Source organism: Ovis aries, chromosome 13 (genome assembly GCF_016772045.2).
Source record: "Ovis aries strain OAR_USU_Benz2616 breed Rambouillet chromosome 13, ARS-UI_Ramb_v3.0, whole genome shotgun sequence".
NCBI classification, from domain to species: domain Eukaryota; kingdom Metazoa; phylum Chordata; class Mammalia; order Artiodactyla; family Bovidae; genus Ovis; species Ovis aries.
In genome coordinates, this window is record NC_056066.1 from 60,755,457 (window position 1) to 60,775,523 (window position 20,067).

A 20,067-nucleotide genomic window follows, 5' to 3' on the forward strand; every position below is an offset into this window, starting at 1 on the left:
GTTCAAACCCTGCCAGGGTTGAACAGTTAGCAAATAGCAGAGCCAAGATGGAATCAAGGCCGTCTAGTCCCTTGCTGTGAGGGGCCATCTGTATGGTGCTGTTCGATGGTGCAGAAGGTTCAGCGCAGCTGGTGTCTGCCCAGCACCCTGCTGCCTTGGCTGGGAGCAGGGTGAAGAACAAAAGCACATTGAGAGTATCCTTAGCCGCCAGCTGGGACTTTCCACCTTGAAGGGAGGGTACTGTTATGGAAAAAGTGATAAAGCTCTGGAAAGATGAATGTCTCCCCAGGGGCCCCAAGTCTCCTCAGAGTCTCCACCCCTCCTTTGCTTTAGGGAGGGCCACAAACTGCGCTGGCCTGATTCAGATGAGATGAAGGCCACCTGGATCCCAACACACCCCAGCCTGGCTGCTCAAATACTGAGGATCCGTATTTGATCCTGGCCTGGATGGAAAGTTCCAGCTTCTCAGCCAAGGGCATGGAGCTTCCACTCAGGGACCCCCAAGGAAGGAATCAGGTTCAGGCTGGAACTCCCTCATTTTTGGATGGTGGGATCTCACAGGCACAGTTCAATCCTTTCTTTATTCAAACTTTGACAAGAGTGTGTGCTCTGAAGGAAGTTAAGGAGGGTTAAGACACAACTGGCTGCTGTGTTGTTGTGTTTTTTTCAATTCTTTTTAAAGATTAAGAATCTCTCAGCTGTGCCATGACTGGGTAACCTTAGGCAAATCAAAATATATGGAGTGAAGGGGTTAGGATAGAATTCTTTCTCAGAATTCTGTCTCAAGAATATTTGAATATTCTAGTGGAACAGCTTGAAGAAATATACAAGTTCAGTTTCAATTTCGGCCCTGTTTCCTTCTGTTCAGCTCAGGATTTAGTGAAAAATAATATTAACGATGGGATGGGAGCTCTGGGTTCAGCAGTGTGTGTCATTTTCCCCAGTTCCACCTGATTCAAGTTCAAGGCTAAGATGGATCGCTCTTCTAGCTTCTATGCTGCATAACAAACCAGCCAAATGTTAGTGGCATAAAAACAATCGTTTTATTATACTCATAGATTTTGTGAGTCAGGAATTTGGGCAGAGCAAAGTGGGTACAGCTCTTCTCTGAGACCTCAGCTGGGAAACTCACAAAGACCGGAGTGACTAGAATGATCTCACACGTCTGGAGCTGGAATCATTCACGTTGGAGGAGGTTGATCCTGGCAGTAAAGTGGAGTCTCACCTATACGTGGCCTCTCCCGGTGGCCTGGTGCTTCTGTTATCTGTTGGTGCTGTAACAGATTACCACAAACTTAATGGTTTAAAACAGCACAAACTTATTATCTTATGTGGATGTTTAGTTGCTCAGCCATGTCCAACTCGGTGATCCCATGGACTATAGCCGGCCAGACTCCTCTGTCCATGGGGATTCTCCAGGCAAGAATACTGAAGTGGGTTGCCATCCCCTCCTCTAAGGGATTTTCCCAACCTAGGGATCGAACCCATTCTGCATTGCCGAAGGATTCTTTACCAGCTGAGCTAACTGGGAAGCCCTATTATAGTTCCATGGAATCAAAGTCCAACTTGAGCCTTGCTGGGCTAAAACCAAGGTGTCTGCAGTGCTGCATTACTTTCTGGAGGTTCTAGAGAAGACTTTGTTTCCTTGCCTTTCTCAGCGCTAGAAGTCATCCGCTTTCTTTGGCTCGTGACCCCTTGCTCCATCTTCAAAGCCAGCATCGTGGAGCCAAGTCCATCTCATGCTGCCATCTCTCTGGTTCTCTCTTCTGCCTCACACTTCCACCTTTGTGATTACCCCGAGCCCACCCCGACAATCCTGAATAATCTTCCTAGTTTAAAGTCAGATGATAAGCAACCTGAAATTCTATCTGTGATCTCAATTTCCTTCTGCTGTGTAACATATTCACAGGTTCCAAAGACTAGGACATGGACATTTGAGGGGAGGGGGCAGCCAACCCATGGCAGGATAAAGTGGAGGCTGTAGGAAGACTGGCTAGGTTTTTACTCTCCCCCAGCACACAAACTCAGTCTTGTTCTAATGAATACACAGAGAAGGCCCTAAGGTAAAAGGGTTCCTTCCTAGTGGGATATCAGGGGCACAGGACACTGTCCCCAGAGTCTGAGCCTGCCTTCCGTTTTCAAGCCCATGCTTCTCTCCAAAAGCACCAGCTATTTCAAGCCTACCCTGAGGAAATCTCCATTCACCTTTCTGAAAACCCTACTCCCTACTGACAGATGTAAGCCTTGCCTCAGAATTATCCCCCTCCCTCAGCAGTAATCTTCAGAAGTCTGAGTTATTGGGGTTGGATTAAGATCCCAGTTATTGGGCTTCCCTGGTAGCTCAGACGGTAAAGAATCTGCTTGCAATGCTGGAGACCTGGGTTCGAGTCCTGGGTCTGGAAGATCCCTTGGCGAAAGGATAGGCTACCCATACAAGTATTCTTGGGCTTCCCTGATGGCTCAGACAGTAAAGAATCTGCCTGCAATGTGGGAGACCTGGGTTTGGAAGATCTCCTAGAGGAGGGCATGGCAAACTACTCCAGTACTCTTGCCTGGAGAATCCCTATGGACAGAGGAGCCTTGTGGGCTACAGCCCATGGGGTTGCAAAGAGTCCGATATGACTGAGCAACTTTCACTTAAGACCCCAGGTGTCCCAGCAGGGCAGTCAAGGGTGCTCTTGGCTCTTTTTTACTGCTTCTAGTCTTACAAAACAGTCCGCAGTAAATGTGACCACTCCAAACTTAGGCCTGTTTAAGGTCTGCCCACCTATGTGAATAAGTTTCCATGCCTTTTCTCACAGTCTGTTGTCTAGGAAACAGTTGAATCTTATATACACATGTGTATGTACACACATGTGCACAGTGACTCCAAAACCTAAAAGGGTCACTAATGCAAGTGTTCACAGAAGCAGAGAATATAAATCAGTGAAGTCAATTGGGTAACAGCGTTAGGAAACATCAAGTTCTGTGGCAAACTGAAGTCCTGCCTTGCCTAAAGACAGAGACAGAACTAAGATTCCTATTAGTCCTATTAGGATGTGAACCCAATGTTGCCAGATAATTCAATTTTTCTAACAAAGGCAGCAAGCCAGATATTTATGTGAAGTATCCCAATTCCTAAATAATTACTGCTAATTCCAATTTTTTTTAGACCCTAGACAGGAAAAGTAAAACATGTCCCCCAGTAGGATTCTGACCAGAGGCTGAGAGTTTGCAACCTCTGGTCTAAACCCAAATAGTGATAGAGAAATGTATTTTAAGCCACCCCCCAGTCTGCAAGGTCACCCCTCATACCATGAAGCTAGTACTTAATTATAAAGAACAGTTTGTTCTTTTTGTTCAAGAGTGCCTCTTCAGACTTATTGGGATTCCAAAGGTGCCCAATGCCAAGTGGTACATTTTTTAAACTGAACTTTGAATTACGTAAATAATACGTTTTAATTATAAAGATAAATCAGAACCACATAAAAGATATGGTAAATGTAAAAATGCATTTATCTGTTAAGCTGCCCTCAATTGCACATGATACAAATCCTTATAAGGATATTTTCTTATAGGATGTCCAGAAATAAGCAATTCCAAGGTTGATTCATCCACCTTATCATATCAGGACACTGGGTCTGCATCTCCATAAACCTCTAGGCATTTCCTTCATGGTTGCAACGTGGCTGCCACAACTCCAAGCATCACATCCTCACACCAGTATTTCAAGCAAGAATGGAAGGGGAAAGGACAGAAAGAGGTTTTCTTTTTATTAAGGAGGAAATTATTCCCTTGACAGTTTCCTTTTGTATCTTCACTCACAAGACTGAGTCTCATGGCTATCACTAACGGCAAGGGACTTTGAGAAAGCAACTATCAGTCAAAAAGGCATGAGATCACCACACCCGGCTTGAGCCAGTGAGTCATCCCTTTTGCAAGCAACAGAGAAGTGGGTCAGGTTTGTTGGATAACAATTTTAGTACTTTCAACATAACTCCTTTCGTTCTCCCCCCATCCCACTCCTCTTTCCAAAAGTACCCACTGTTAGCAGTTTGAGGTGTATCCATCCTGATTTTTCAGCCCACTTAGATATACATTGTAGCAGACATTTGGCCATATTTCTTTTCTTCCACACTGTCAAGAGTCACATTTTGCTCTGTTCTCCTTTTCCACCTTGGAATCAAGAACAAATCCTGGTAATTCCCTAGTGGTCCAGTGTTTAGGACTCAGCATTCACATTGCCAAGGGCCCAGGTTCAATCCCTGGTCAGGGAACTAATAGCCCCACAACACAGCTTAATTAATTAATTAGTTTAAATTAAAGATGGACCTACAAACTTGGAGGGTTCTAGAAGAAGTTTCTTTGCCTTTGAAAAAGAGATGGAAAAGCAAGCAAGCAAACAAAAGAGTTGCAGCAAAAAAGGGAAGTCCTATTTCTTCTGGTCATTGAAGTGTATGAACATGTTTCCCAGAACTTGATCCCATCTTGCAGTTATGATGGGATCTAGTCAGAAGGTGGCAAAGCTGAAAGATAGAAAGCCCCTGAGTCCTTGGTGATGAAGTTGAGCCACTGAATGAGCCAACTATAAAGCTGTCCCACCTCTGGACTTACTGTTACATAAGGTAATACATCTTCAGTGTTGAAGCAGATTACCTTGGGGATTTCTGTGTCGAAGTCAAAAATCAACCATCTAGCACACATATATAGGTTTGTTTGCTGTTTTTCCCCACATTAATGGGCCCATAGTTATATGTGTTTAGTTGCATAGGGATGAAAGCTACAAGGAACTGAAAAGTTGGAAGAGATGAAATCCAAAATAGCAGTGATGGAAACAAGATAGAAGTATGTGTCTCTCTCATGGAAAAGAAATCCAGAAGCAGACAGTCTAAGGCTGGCATGGCTCCTTCTATCTTGGGACTCCACCATCTTCGATCCATTATACTGCCCAAGCTGCAGTAGTCACATCCACGTTTCAGCCAACAAGAAGTAGTTAGGAGCTCAAAAAAAAAACACTACCTCTCAGAAAATGTTCATATCACTTTTGCTTATATCCCATTGACCAGAGCTTAGTCACATCACCATACTTAATTGCAAAGAAGTCTAGGATACTTTATTTCTGAATAGCCATATACCAGCTCAGAATCAAGGAATATCAGGGATTCTAGTTTTAAAGAAAGAAGGGACAGCAAGGAGCAGCAAGCTATTGCTGCCTTGATATTATTGTCGTTGTTCAGTCGCTCAGTTGTGTCTGACTCTTTGCGACCCCATGGACTGTAGCACGCCAGGCTTCCCTGTCCTTCTCCATCTCCCAGAGCTTGCTCAAACTCATGTCCATTTAGTCAGCGATGCCATTTAACCATCTTGTCCTCTGTCATCCCCTTCTCCTCCCTTCAATCTGTCCCAGCATCTTTTCTAATGAGTCAGCTATTCACATCAGGTGGCCAAAGTATTGGAGCTTCAGCTTCAGCATCAGTCCTTCCAGTGAATATTCAGGATTGATTTCCTTTAGGATTGACGTGTTTGATCTCCTTGCAGTCCAAGGGACTCTCAAGAATCTTCTCCAACACCACAGTTCAAAATCCATTCTTCGGCATTCAGCGTTCTTTACGGTCTAACTCTCACATCCATACATGACTGCTGAAAAAATCATAGCTTTGACTATACGGACCTTTGTCAGCAAAGTAATGTCTCTGCTTTTAATACACTGTCTAGGTTTGTCATAGCTTTTCTTCCAAGGAACAAGTGTCTTTTAATTTCGTGATCGCAATCACCATCTGCTATGATTTTGGAGCCCAAGAAAATAAAGTCTGTCACTGTTTCCATTGTTTCCCCATCTGTTTGCCATGAAGTGATGGGACCGGATGCCATGATCTTAGTTTTGTGAATGTTGAGTCTTAAGCCAGCTTTTGCACTCTCTTCTTTCACCTTCATCAAGAGGCTCTTTAGTTCCTCTTCAGTTTCTGCTGTAAGGGTGGAGTCATCAGCATATGTTTAGTCACACGGTCGTGTCTGACTCTTTGCCCACCAGGCTCCTCTATCCATGGGGTTCTCCAGGCAAGAATACTGGAGTGGGTTGCCATTTCCTTCTCCAGGGATGTATGAGGTTATTGATATTTCTCCCCTGATACTATACATATTATGTTTAGTCTGCTTCTATTTTTCATATTTATTTGTTTGGCTGCACCAGGTCTTAGTTGCAGCGCTCGGGATCTTTAGTGCAGGATCTTTAGCTGTGGCGTGAGTTGCAGTATGGGAACTTGGTTATGGCTTGTGGGATCTAGTTCCCTGACCAGGGATCGAATCCAGGCCCCTGGCATTGGAAGTGCAGAGTTTTAGCCACTGGACCACCAGGGAAGTGCTTATAATTTGCTTTTTTCACTTAATTTATCCTGCCCTCCTAGCCATGCCAGTACATATAGGTGAACCCTATTATCTGGAGATTTATTTAGTTCTTCTTTTTCTAGCTTCTTAACATAGGAACTTAGATTATTTGGGGGGACCTTTCTTCTTTTATAATATAACCACATAAAGCTATATTGAAAAAAAAAAGCTATCAACTATAAATTTTCCTCTAAGCAGTGCTCTAGATGCATCCTACAAATTGTAGTATGTTGTGTTTTTATTATCATTCAGTTCAAAATATTGTCCCTTTTCTCTGTGATTTCTTCTTCCCATAGGTTATGCAGAAATATATTAATTTCTAAGTATTTGAAAGGTTTTTATATGCCTTTTGGTTGTTGATTTCTAATTTAATCCAACTGAGAATGTTAGATTTGTTTTATATATAGGGTCTATCATGATTCATGTTCCATGTGTACGTGAAAATAATATGCACTCTGCCATTGTTGGGTGTAGTCTTCTTAAAATGTCAATTCGGTCTAAGTGATTGAACATGCTGTTCAAGTCTTCTATATACTCAGTGATTTTATGTCTACTTGTTTTATCAATTTGTGAGAAAGTAGTGTTGAAATCGTCTAGTATGATTGTGATGGGCCTTTTTCTCCTTTTGGTCCGTCCATTTTTCTTTCACTTATTCTCTTTCATTGCTGCAAAATATTCTACCATATGGAAGTACGTATCTTACCAATCAAAAGTGAGTGAATTTAGGTTAATGTAACTGATAGTGTGGCAGTAAATATTCTTGCACTTAGAGGAGAAATTACCCAATCCACATTCACTAAGTCAGAGGGCATGTACATTTACATTTTGACTGACTGCCAGCTTGCCCTCCAAGAGAGGTCTTTTTATTTATATTCATATCAACAGTGCTCAATTCCCCACACTTAAATTTTGCCAGTTGCTACAATGTAATTTATAGAAAATATATATTTAGTCATTCAGACAACCAAAATATATTCTTCATATATATTGGGTCTTCATCCACTGTTCTTGCCTCACAGATCCCAAAACTCTTGGGATAAGTGATAAGAGCAATGGGAAAATGTTTTGTTATAATATTTGGTCTCTTGTCCTCGTTTCTTGAAAACTAGCTTCAGAACTATAAAGATGAAGTGAGTTTCTTGTTATTCATAAACCCTATGTCACCACAACATGTTCATGAAGATGACTTTTGGAAAGCATCTAAGGATGGGGCTTGGTTGCCAGGGGAACCAACCCTGAATAAAGGGATGGAACTTTTGTTTCCACCCTATGATTTCCAGGGAGGGGTAAGGGGTTGAAGGTTGAATCAGTCACCAATGGCCAATGGGTTAATCTATCATGCCCAGGTGAAAACCCAACAGAGGGCATTCAGCGAGCTTCCAGTTTGGGGAAACCAGACCATTTCCACGTGTCTCCATGGCACACTCCAAGGACCTCACCCTATGTTGATTCCATGTCCTTTAATATCTTTTGTAATATATCAGTAATCTAGTGAGTAAAAGGGTTTCCTGAGTTCTGTGAGCCATTCACCAAACCCAAGGGGATCGTGGGAACCTCTGATTTATAGCCAGTCAGCCAGAAGTACAGGTAACAACCCAGACTGGCAATTGGCATCCAGAATGGAGGACGGTCTGTTGGCACTGAGCCCTTTTGCCTGCATGATTGGATGCTATCTCTGGGTAGATGGTGTCAGAATTGATACCAGCAAGGTGTCCAAGAATTGCTTGTTGGTATGAGGAAGCACACACAAACAAAGACACTACACACCACACACACACACACACACACACACACACACACACACACACACATATTCTCTCAGGCACAGGGTGAAAGAAGTTTGGGAGAAAAGGTGTCTCACTGTTTACTTGCATTTCTCTGATTCTTCCAAAGTTGAGCAATATTTCAACAATTGTGCCTATTCACTGCCCAAAATCCCAGTAAAGCTTTGAAACTGCAGCTTCCAAGTCCTGGAGTGAAATCTTAGCCAGGGCTACTCCACGCTTCATACTTTTCTGCCTGGAGTAGAGAGGGTGTTCTTTCTTCTAGTTACCAGAGCTGTTTCATTCATCTTCACAACAGTAAGAGACAATACCATCTTACAGGTGAGGAAAACCGAGGCTCCAAGAGACCAAGTATCTTGTCTGAAGTCACCCAGTTAGGAACCTGCAGAGCTGAAGATTAAATCAACAATGTCCGACTCCCAAACCTGCTTCCCAGGGTAGCAAGCTCATCTCACTGAATAGGAAACTGAGGTCCAGGGAGATAAAATAACATATAAAATTAAATTGTGAGTGAGCAGCGACCCGTTGACCAAGTATTTCCCCTCCTGCTGGGTCTGGGTGACCAGCTGCAGAAGAGACAAGAGAGTGGAGGCAGGGACAGCCACCCAGCAGAGGAGTCAAGAGCATGGAAAATGTCTCTTTCAGCCAATTTTCCTGAGGAACCCTGGCCGAGGCTCAGGGCTGGGAATGGAAAGTGCGCAGGGAGGAGGCAGCAGCCGTGTCCACCCCCATCCGGAGAGGCTGTTTGCAAAGTCCTGCTGGGAGAGGCAAGGAGGTGAAAGCAGAGGGGAGGGGACCAGATCCAGGAGGCCAAGGGTCTGGCATCGGCCCAAGGCTTGGTCTCTCGGGAGAGGAGGAGCAGGCGTCCCCCGAGCTCCCTGCTTCCTCCTTGGGCTCTCCTGCTCTGCCAGCTCCTGCTGTGCCCTGCCCGCCTATTTGGGCATCAGCCATCCTGAAACTGAGACACTGGCAAACCCGAGTCTCTGGGGACTGTGCACAGCTGACTCAGGGAGGTGCCATGGCCAGGAAGAGGGACTGATCCTATTCTCAGAGATGTTGACCAGGGCTGGGCTTGAGAGTCATTGGTTTCACCAGTGTGGCCTCTTTGCCTGGAAAATCTCTCTTTGCTGCTCACAACGCCTGCAATTCCACCATTATAGATATGACTGGGGCTGGTGTTCAGCCAGGATGCAAAGTATGGTCATATTGGTTGTCAAAAAAAATTAGATACATTGCTATTAGCTGTTAAGAACCCGTGCCTCGAATGCCCCCAGATACCCCCCAAGTAATGGCCACCCCAGACCCTCCCCTGGAACCACACAGACCTCCCCACTTACAGCCACTGAAGACTTAGTACCTACCCATAATGTGTGGATACATTAGTGAGTGGCAGTCATCACAGTTAACACTTTTCATATCATTCCTGGAAATGACCCCCTTGCTTGGGCTTCCCTTGCGGCTCAGCTGGTAAAGGATCCTCCTGCAATGCAGGAGACCTGGGTTTGATCCCTGGGTTGGAAAGATCCCCTGGAGGAGGGAAAGGCTACCCACTCCAGTATTCTGACCTGGAGAATCCTATGGACTGTTAAGTCCATGGGGTTTCAAAGAGTCAGACGTGACTGAGCGACTTTCACTTGCACTTTTTCTCTTGTTTAAAAGCAAACTGATAGAAATTTAGAGATGAAAGGGCCTTATGCAAATCCTTCATTTTCCAGATGAGGAAACTAAGGCCAAGAGAAAAGCAGAGACTTGCCCAAGGTCACACAGCCTGTCAGCATAAGCAAGGGCGCTAGAACACAATGGGTGACTCCTGACAAATCCCTGGGTCTACTTGTCTGGCCCCACAAACACTAAACTTTAGCAGGTGATGGTAGGAGGTGACAGGGAGCAACCTGTCACAAGACGGAACTGAGAGCCAATCACTTGGTTCTTGTACCTGGTAATCATAGACTTGGCAACAGTCTCCTTGGTCACCATCGCCTCAGAGATAGTTGTCATGGCAATCACCACCCAGAGCCCCAGCTTCCTGACACCAAGAGCCCTAAGATAAACCCTGAAGCAAGTTTGTTCCACAGCACTGACCTAGATCAGAGCTCCGCGTAGGAACGAAACTTGTCCAGCATCACAGAGCAAGTTACTGGTGAAGCCAAGTTTCCTGAGTCCGGAGCCCAAGGTCACAGCTGCCCCGCCCTTTCTGTGGCTGACACCCCCACCCCGCCCCCGTTTTTATGTCTGCCATCGTGCTTCCCATATTCCTCCTGCTCTCAGTCAAGATCTCCTTCCCACGGCATCTCACCCTTGGCTGCCTGTCAGCTACTCATCTTCCTGGGAACTGGCTGACATGAGCTTAGTGGAGGACTCCTCGCAGGGGCTTTCATCATTAGCTGGGGCTCCCTGAAGGCTGAAAAGCCTTCAACACCCTAAGCACCCCAGCGGAAAAGATCTCCAGTGGCGGAACTTCAGGCACTGTTAGCTCAGAATCAATCGAGGTGCTCTCTCTGGGTGGTCAGACCGTCTGTGATGCCAGACAGAGCTGCCTCATTGTGGAAAGAACTCTGGCCTGAGAGGCCAGCAACCTGCATTCTAGCCCCACTCTGAATCTGCTCTCCTGTTTTGCTTTTATCAGGCTCCTTCTCTTCTCTGGGACTTTGTATCCCGCCAGAGAGATGGGGATGAGCAGGTAGTGTGCTATAAGCACCTCCATCACCATCACCATCATAAGGTGGCTGGAGACCAGATACAAGCTGGCATTGGAGTATCCCCAGAAACGGGGTGGTGTGGTTTAAAGAACTGGCCCACCTTCCTGTTAGCATCTTCCAGAATAATGGAATCTCATTATTTATCTCTTCCAACCTCTGGTTTGGAAGGATGGTCCCCATATAGGGAAGAGCTTGAGCAAAAGCAGGGAGCTGGAAAGAATCTAGGAACCTGAGTAGTTCACTTGTGGAAGTGCAGGGTGTAAAGCTGGGAATGAAGAGAGGAGACTACGGGAGGGGTCAAAGGTGATTAAAAAGGATCAGTCTCATTAGCCCCAGGGGTGAAGACATTGGCCCGTGGGCCTCAGGCACTCACTGAAGGCTCTGAGACAGTCCCCTTCCAGGGTCTGACCCACTTAATTCCAATATTGTGGATACTACTATGTGAGATGAGGGACAGCCTGGAGGCAAAGAGAGCAAGGTGCATGCCAGGGAGTCACTCATCCAATGATTCAATGAATGTCTGTTAGACCCAGCCAAGCTGTGTGACCCTGGGTGAATTCTTTGGCTTCTCTGTATTTCAGATTCCACTTGTGTGAAGATGCCTGCGCATAGATAGGTGGTGTGAAGCTCAAACAAGTCAGTTAATACATACATGTAAGTGTTAACCACAATGAATGAAAACAAGTGCTCCGTAAATGCATGTTAAGATTACTGACCATCTGCTTTGTGCTAGGCTTCCCTGGTGCCTCAGATGGTAAAGAATATGCCTGCAATGCAGGAGACCCAGGTTCAATCCCTGGGTCAGGAAAATCCCCTGGAGAAGGAAATGGCAACCGACTTCAGTATTCTTGCATAGAGGATTCTATGGACAGAGGAGCCTGATGGGCTACAGTACATGGGGTTGCAAGGAGTACAACACAGCTGAGCAACTGACACTTTCCACTGTGTGCTAACACTTTTTCTTTTACTACGTGCCTGGCACCCTCTAGACAGTAGATGTACAGTGTGAACCCCGGTAAGCACAGTATATTATTCTGCCCTCAAGGGGCTCACAGTCTAATGGGGGAAACAGGCTGAAAGCCAAAAACTTCACAAAATGGAAACTTTAAAAATAATTGCAAGGACCTCCCTGGTGATCCTGTGGTTAAGACTCCAGGCTTCCACTTTAGGAGGCACATGTTCAATCCCTAGTTGGGGAGCTAAGACCCTGCGTGCTGTGCTCCACCAAAAAATAATAATAATTATAAATCACTGCATCAGATGTCAATCTTAACCCCCAAACTCAAGTGGGTAAGAAATATTCATTTCCCTGTTTTCTCAAAAACCAAATTAAATTCTACTCCTATTCCCTAATCCTCTGGATTGAAAGGAAATTCAATCTTCATCTTTACCAGAGGCTGCTTCCTGCCAGGGGACAAGGAGGGAAGCGAGGTGTCTCTCCCTGGCACTGGATCACTTCTAAGTACAGTACCCAAGCACCTGAGGTCCAGCAGCCCCTGCTTCCAAGCCAAGGAGGGACTGGGAGTCTTGATGGAGGCTGGGATCACTAGGGCTTGGTCCAGCCTCTCAGCAGCACACTGTCCATTAATCCCCACAGTCTGGCCACCTCTTGTGGCCCTGCCAAGAATGGGGAGGATCCCCTGATCCCAGCCTCCACTGACCTTCCTTCACTTCACAACCTCCGAGAGCTCCTTGCTCTCCCCCATCCTTGACCTCCAAAGAAATGAGCACCCTCTCTACACCAAAGGTTTATAAAGTCTTTAAGACTCCAGGGACCAAACAGGCAACCAAAAAAAAAGTGTGAGACTTGGTGATCAGAGAGCACATGTCCCACCTAAAGAAGGCAACACAGTTCAGCTCACCAAACTGCCAAAAGGCAGTGTTGCCTGGTGGTTAGGAGTCCACATTCTAGAGCTGTGTCGCCTAGGTTCAAATTCTGCTGCTGCTGTCTGTGGGTTTTTAGGCAAGTCACTTAACCACTCTGTGCCTGTTTTCCTAACCAGGAGAAAGAATACTACTCATACCTCCTGTACAGCAATCTCAAATGAGAAAGCACTTTGAACAGTGACATTAGTAGGTACTCAGTAACTATTAGTGCCCATCGCATGAAAATGCAGGGCTGAGCCTGCCAGATCTTCTAAATACTCAAGAAAAGCCAAATACCCAAATTTTTATTTTGAAATTGCTCTATTTTTTCACTTTGGCAACTGAATGAACACAGTTGTTAGACCTTGGTGAAGGTCATACAGAACACATCTGGGAGCAGGGTTCAGTTCAGTTTAGTTGCTCAGTCGTGTCCGACTCTTTGCGACCCCATGAATCACAGCACACCAGGCCTCCCTGTCCATCACCAACTCCCAGAGTTCACTCAGACTCACATCCATCGAGTCAGTGATGCCATCCAGCCATCTCATCCTCTGTCGTCCCCTTCTCCTCCTGCCTCCAATCCCTCCCAGCATCAGAGTCTTTTCCAGTGAGTCAACTCTTCGCATGAGGTGGCCAAAGTACTGGAGTTTCAGCTTTAGCATCATTCCTTCCAAAGAAATCCCAGGGCTGATCTCCTTCAGAATGGACTGGTTGGATCTCCTTGCAGTTTAAGGGACTCACAAGAGTCTTCTCCAACACCACAGTTCAAAACCATCAATTCTTCCATGCTCAGTTTTCTTCACAGTCCAACTCTCACATCCATATATGACCACTGGAAAAACCATAGCCTTGGCTAGATGGACCTTAGTTGGCAAAGTAATATCTCTGCTTTTGAATATGCAATCTAGGTTGGTCATAACTTTTCTTCCAAGGAGTAAGTGTCTTTTAATTTCATGGCTGCAGTCACCATCTGCAGTGATTTTGGAGCCCAAACAAATAAAGTCTGACACTGTTTCCACTGAAATGCAGTTCGCAGTATCTGCTCTATGGTGTTTAAACACGTGGAAAATGAAGCCAGAAAGGAAAGAGTCTTGGAGGCAACTTCTGCTGTGACTCCTATGACCCAGCCTCCCTTGAGAGTGCTAGTCACTCAGTCATGTCCGACTCTGTGCAATGCCATGGACTGCAGCTCACCAAGCTCTTCTGTTTATGGGATTCTTCAGGCAACCCACTTCAGGCTGGAGTGGGTTGCCATTCCCTTCTCCAGGGGATCGTCCTGACCCAGGGATCAAAACCGGGTCTCCTACATTGCAGGCAGATTCTTTACCATTTGAGCCACCAAGGAAGCCTCCAAGAGATTAACACATCAGGTTATCCTGGTAGATAGCACAGTACACATGGAAGGGCGATGTGCTGTGTGGATTTTTTTTCTTTTAAATAGCTGAGAAAGAATAGGAAAGTGGTCAGGGAAGGTGATGTAAGCTGAAATCCATGAGAAGGAATCAGGGAGAGAGAAGATCTGGCAAGGGGAGAAGCTTAAGCAAATAGCCTGAGGCAGAAAAGAGCTTAATGCAAAAGAGGAGAGCAGTCACAGACGAGTTGGACAAGCTGGCAGGGGCAGTACAAGCAGGGCCTCAGAGAAAGTGAGGAGCATAAGGTCATTTCAAGGGCATTTGGGAGACACTGAAGGGTCTCAAGCAAAGAGGCGTGATGTACAGGTGACTTCAGGAGACAAATAAGGAAGTTGTTAAAATAGCCTGGAAGAGGTGATGTGTCCTGGATTGGCCAGCTGCCTTGGACATGGACAGCCCAGATTTCTGCATCTGAATCGGCCTCAAAATCAAAGTTTGGATTTAAGCCTCAGAGCAGACCTGCTGTTTTTACATCAGCCAGGCAATGGCCTTCCCATAGCCAGGCCTGCTTTGGACATCCCCTTTTCACCCGGGGCCCAATCTGTAAACTGGCCTCGGCTGCCCTCTGCTGGCAGAGGAGTGGACTACCACAAGGGGAGCAGCTGCCTCCTGAAGCAGCACAGTTCTCAAGTAAAAGAGAGGGTATCTGGCTGGCATCCAATCTTCCCCCTTTGAGTTAACAGAATCTCTATCATCCAGTAGCTCGCCCTCAATCCCCACCAGGGAGTCCTGTTGATCCTATTTTCTAAATAAAGTCCTAGATCAGGAATGTCCTTATATCTAATCACGTCCACTTCTCTCCATCTCCATCAGCCACACCCTAGCCAAATCCACCACCATCTCTTCTTTGGTCTCTTTGTTCACTTTCATTCTTGTCCTGGCCAATCCATTTCCTACTCAGCAGGCAGAGTGCTCATGGTGTATTATGACTCCAAAATCCTTTCTCCTCAGTGTATATTTCCCCATGCCATTCAAGTAAAGTGAAAGCCATGTCTGACTCTATGTAACCCTATGGACTATAGAGTCCATGGCATTCTCCAGGCCAAACTACTAGAGTGGGTGGACGTTCACTTCACCAGGGAATCTTCCCAACCCAGGGATCAAATCCAGGTCTCCCGCACTGCAGGCAGATTCTTTACCAGCTGAGCCACCAGCCCCCCATGCCATTCAATGTTGAACCAATAGGGAAATCCCCGATGTACACACAGCCCCATCCACCCAGGGCATACTGCAGGCATGGAAAACTGTATGAAGATTCAGGAGAAAAGAGATGCTCACATCAAAGCCTTACAAATGCACGTGCACGCCCACAACTGGCATGTATCCCCTCTCTCCACATGGTGTCCCAGCCTCGCCATCTCACTGGCCCCTCTCCTTCATCCACCCTCCCTTTCATTTCTGTCTGTCTTGTTTTCTTCCCACAAAAACCTGATCATTTCTAATGCAAAGCATATTTGCCATCTCTGTTTCTTTGGCACCTGCCAGAGGGGGTTCTTGGGGTCTCACATTCTCTCAAGCAGATTGTCAAGGTTCTCTTCCCATGCGTGTATGCATGCTAAGTCGCTTCAGTCATGTCTGTCTGTCTGCAACTCCATGGACTGCAGCCTGCCAGGCTCCTCTGTCCATGGGATTCTCCAGGCAAGAATGCTGGAGCGGGTTGCCATGCCCTCCTCCAGGGGATCTTCCTGACCCAGGGATTGAACCCACGTCTTTATGTCTCCTGCATTGGCAGTCGGGTTCTTTACTGCTGGCATCACCTGGGAAGCCTTTTCTTCCCATACAGTTCCCTCCCCAGGAAAAATACCAATACCAAGATGATAACATTTTTACCTGAGTACAGTGCAGTGCTAACATTCTATAACTAACATTCCATCATTCCAACATCCTATGGTATGGCCTGAGATTATGTAAATCCTCACTGACCCCAGACTCAGACCATGTAATAGAAGCTTCATCCACCCACCCCCCAAAAAAGAGGACTTGTGTCAGTACAGCTGGACACCCTGACCACACTGAGTCAAGAGAGCCTCCAGGTTCCTGAGGCAAACACAGCATTTTAACTCAAGCCATTGTCATGCACAGGTTTGCTAGGGAAGCAAATCAAGACACTGTGCAGCGAAAAGCCAAGAAAAGATCCTGACAATACAGACATCCCAGTATTAAGTGGGTAACTGAAGCCCAGTTCTGCCCCTGCCTGTCCCAGCCAGGGGTTGGTTTTTCACCTCTTTCTAGGAGTTCTAGAACCCATACATTCCTACCTTTGCCTAAAGTGCATCTGGCTGGTCTTCTAGCCCTCACCAACCACATCACCCTGCCTCGCTGCTGTCGGAACAGCACTGTCTTTCCCTTGGCAAACCCAGCCTCCTGCCTTCTCTCCTGCCTTCCTTTCTTCCCTTCCTCCTAAGGACACTCCCCACCAAAGGCACTAAAACAAGAATTCTCATCTTAGGCCCTCTGACCTATGAGAGTGACCGCACATTATCATCCAAACTAGTATACACTTGAGAATGCAAGGGGTTCTATTTATATTAATAATCAGCCAGGTACTTCGCTGATGGTCCAGTGGCTAAGACTCTGGGCCCCCCATGCAGGAGGTCTGGGTTCAACCCCTGGTTGCGGAACTAGATCCCACATGCTGCAACTAAGAGTCAGCATGCTACAACTGAAGAGTCTATATGCCGCAATTAAGACCTGGCACAGCCGAATAAGTAAATATTTTCTTTAAATGATAATAATCAGGGAGGTTCAAGAAGGAGGGGACATATGTACACCTATGGCTGATTCATGTTGAGGTTTGACAGAAGACAACAAAATTCTGTAAAGCAATTATCCTTCAATTAAAAATAAATTAATAATAATAATAACAATCAGGGAATTCCTTGTGGTCCAGTGGCTAAGACTCGATGCTTCCAATGCACTGGCCTAGGTTCGATCCCTGGTGAGGGAACTGGATTCCACTAAGAGCATGCCACAACGAAGATCAAAGATCCTGTGTGCCATAACTAACACCGGGTGAGGCCAAATAAATAAGAATTTTTAAAATAATAATAATAAGCAATGGCAAAGGGCAGAAACCATGCCTGTCCTGCCCAAACCAGGACATGAGCTAACCGAGCAGGTACCTGGTTCCTTGCTTCTTGTTGCTGTCTAGTATCCCATGGTATACGCCCAGCACATTTTGTCTATTTGTTCCCCAGGGGCGCATACCTGGGCTCACTCTAACTTCCTGCTACTGCCAGGGGAAAAAAGAAAAACAAACAAATGAAAAAAAAAAAAAAAAAACACTGCAGGAAAATTCTCAGACAAGTTCCCTAATAGAGCTAGGTGAGAACTTCTCTAGGATAATAGAACTGAAAACAGCCACATGAGCAGTTTGGGCCTCCAAGAAGATCTTCGCAAATGAGGATTCCGGCCTTACTGTAAGGAGGTATAGGGGCACAGAAAATGCTTCTCCCTGTTTCTGTTATCTTAGTAAAACTCCGGTGGCACTTACTGCTGGCTCTGTGCTGCTAGAAGTAACAGGAGTTCCCTGAGGTTCTCTGAGGAAATCACATGTGACTCAAGCTTTGAGGGATGCACAGGGGTTAAGCAGGGTTGAGGGGAAAGATAAAGTAGGTTAGGTGGAGGGAACAATATACTCATTCATTCGCGTACAAATATTTATTGAGCACATATATTTAAAGGTCCTGTGACCTCAGCAGATAATATAACAGTAAACATTTACACAGAGTTACACTGTTTTCCTGCCTGTTCTCTCCAGGATCAAGAGGACCGGATCACCTGGACTCCTGATGCAGGAATATACCTCCTACAAATACAAGAGATCTCCTACACCAGCGTTTGTCACACAAAATGTGCGTTTGGCTCACCTGGAGATCTAGTAGATCTGGTGGAGCCTGAGAGTCTGCATTTCTTATAGCTTCCAGCCGATGCTGCTAGTCCAGGAATCACACCCTGATCAGCAAGGTCCGACTGAACCACAATACCATTATCACACCCAAACAATCCACATTCCAGTTTCCCCAAGCGTCTGAAAATTATCTTTACAGCCTTCTTGAAAATGCTGTGATCCCAGGTCCAATCAAGGAGGATACATCACATTTGCTTTTTACCTCTCTTCGGCCTCTGTTCATCTACACTGTGATTCTTTTTTCTTTTACAGTACTGGCATTTTTAAAGACTTCTGAATGTGCCACAGTCTGACATCTTCAGATTTTTCCTGATGTTTCCTCATCAGTAGCTACAGATAAAACGTGTTTGGCAAGAAGACTGCTCGGGTGATGTGTCCCCCACATTGCATCACATCTAAGTCCTTTTGTCCCATCCCATCCGGTAATGGCTAAGTTTGATCATTTGGATAAGGGAGTGTCCAGCAGATCACTCCACTATAAAGGCAAGTTTTTCCTTTTATAAATAACAAGTCATCTGTTATTGTGTGACTATCTTATGCCTTAAAAACCTTTCTCCCACAGCTTAGCATCCAATAATGATCCTTGCTTAGTATTTTCAAAATTATTTAAGCATATAATAGTGTGTGCAAGTGTGTGTGTGTGAGAGAGAGAGAGCATGTATGAGAAAAAACCTGGAAAACCTGAAATCCGTTCACAGTGACCAAACACAGTAATAAGTGAAAGGGAAGGGAGTAGGATCTACATCTTTCTTTGGAGCAAGTGTTTGGTAATTTACCTATTCCAGGGTAACTAGACAGGCTCTGTTCTTGACCTTGGCTCAGATCTCCTCTGGGAAAGTAACACCATACAGGAGGTTCCAGCAGATAAAGCCTCAGGGCACCACCCCTCTCCTCAAGATTGTCTTATCCCTGTCTCCAGAGACTATCAAGACAGGCTAGCTCCAAGCCAGAAATCCAACCCTTCAGAAGCCTTGACAGGAGCTTTCTGAACTTGAGTTGACCCCTCAGTTCCCTGGGTCATATTCACAGTCTCCCACGAGCGTAAAGGTAGATGGCCAGATCTGCCCCGGGCCAAACTAAATCAAGTGCTCAGCCTAGCACGAAGCGAGAGTGTCTCTGATTTCCAATTGTACGCTCTCAGATGAAGAGCCTGGAGCCATGAGGCCCAGCTGCTAGGCAAATCCTGTGGCCTGAATTATTAATGGATGAATTCATCAGGCACACTGCCTTCACCCATCCACTCAGGTCATGTCCAGCTTCTGAAAAACAGAGCCTGAAACTGTACACCATCTGCCCAGAACTAAGTCACTCTGGGAAAAACTCCTTAGCCTTCTTTGTAGCTGAAATATTAGAAAAATCAGAGACTTTGGGGCCCTACAGACCAGACTTCAAGTCTCTCCTCTTCCTCTGCTGAACTGTGTGACCTGGCTGGCTAGTTTACCTCTGTGAGCCTGCTTTATCATCTGCAAAATAGGACTAATAGTATCTCAGCAGTGTTACTGAGATCAAACAAAACACTCTTAAAGTTACTAGTACAGTGTACTGTACTAGTTAGGCACTAATTAGGCAAACAACTCTATTATTCAGTTTTTTAAATCTGACTCCTTGCCTTTGTCTCCTCTCACTATGAACCCTATACTCCAACCCCACCTCACCACCTGTCCAGCTTTGACCCAGGCTGTGTGATTTTTACGCTATCTGTATCACTAATCAACTTACTGCTCTAAATCTACTATTTTTGCCAGCTCTGTGATAATGGAGCTGGACCCTGTCGATATTTCTCCCTTCCCAGCTGACATATGTTAAGTCTTTTCAGTAGAATGTACTAGAGGAATACTGGAGGAGAATAGATCTTCCCTTCCTGGCTCGAGGTTGGCTCACTTCCTGGGTTCCTGGAGAGCATGCTCTTTTCCCACTGCTTGGTCCAGAGTTTCTCCAGTGCTTGGTGCCTGCAGGGTACAGATTTCTTCAGTTTATTTCTTCAGTTTTCTTCAGTTTATCTACTTTCTCCAGTGCTTAACTAGGGCATCAGA